The 1,188-nt window shown below is 40.7% G+C and overlaps 1 pseudogene across 1 annotated transcript; it reads right to left on the bottom strand.

Moving 5' to 3' along the window:
* Nucleotides 1–551: 551 nt before the first annotated feature.
* Nucleotides 552–959, bottom strand: LOC308512039 (small ribosomal subunit protein eS17-like; annotated as a pseudogene). The gene has a single exon. The product of its transcript is annotated as a small ribosomal subunit protein eS17-like (transcript).
* Nucleotides 960–1,188: the final 229 nt, after the last annotated feature.

Below are 1,188 nucleotides of genomic sequence, written 5' to 3'. Positions count from 1 at the left end.
CTCCATACATTCTTTCAAATTAGTGTTTCAGATTTCTTTGGATATATTCCCAGAAGTGGGATCACTGGATCATGGCCATACTAGTGGGTATAAAGTGATATCTTATTGTGGTTTTGATTTGCATTTTCCTGATGGCTAGTGATATTAAGCATCCTTTCATGTTCTTTTTGGTCATATGCATGTCTTCGTTGGAGATATGTCTATTCAGATCCTTTGCCCATTTTTAAATTGGGTTATTTGTTTTATTTTTATTGTGGTAAAATATACATAAAATTTACCATTTTAACCTTTTGAAAATTTTATTGATTTTTAGAGAGAAGGATAGAAAGAGACATCAATGTGAGAGAGACATATGGATTGGCTGCCTCCCATGCATGCCTTGACCAGGATGGAATCTGCAACCTGGGTATGCATCCTGACCAGGAATTGAACCCTCCACCTCTTGTTGTATGGTACAACAATCCAACAAACTGAGCCACACCACCAGGGCTGTCCTTATTTTTAAAGGTTTCCCATGGTTTATTAAAAATATTACAGCACAGCAGAAAGATTCAAATAGCTCCATGTGGTGTTTTGAAATACATCCCTAACCTAGACTGAGTAACCTACAAGTTAGACAGATTTCCAAAGTCCAGGAGGTTCAGCATTTCCTTAGTGCCAGGATCAACTTCAATGATCTCCTGATCCAGAGCTGAGACCTCGGGAACATAATCATCTCTCCTTTCTCTCCTCTTCCTGTAGCTTGATGGAGATACCTCTCATGGGACCTCTCTCAATCTGCTTCATCCCAGATGTGTGACATAGCCTGCTATCTTGTTTTGAAGCTTCATACTGGGGATAATGGTGATCTCTTCACACACACTTTTGTTGGTGTGGAAGTCGTTGCCTAGGTGTGTGTAGTAGTTCTCAGTGATGACCCAGGCCTCCTCCTTCATGGTCTTGGTGTGACCACAGCCCATCTTGGAGAGTCCCTAGTGCAACAGCTGATTAATATATTATTTATTATTGTTGTTTTTATCCTCACCTGAGGAACCCGCAACCTAGGCATGTTCCCTGACCAGGGATCAAACTCATGACCCTTTGGTACACAGGACAACATTCCAAACAACTGAGCCACACCAGCCATGGATGATTCATCTATTCGTAATTTTGTTGCTCATACTTTGGGTGTCATATCTAAGAATCCAT

The sequence above is a fragment of the Myotis nattereri genome (assembly GCF_964212035.1).
Source record: "Myotis nattereri genome assembly, chromosome: X".
Classification (NCBI taxonomy): domain Eukaryota; kingdom Metazoa; phylum Chordata; class Mammalia; order Chiroptera; family Vespertilionidae; genus Myotis; species Myotis nattereri.
Note: the sequence above shows the minus strand (reverse complement) of the source record. Positions and strands in the feature narration are given on the sequence as shown.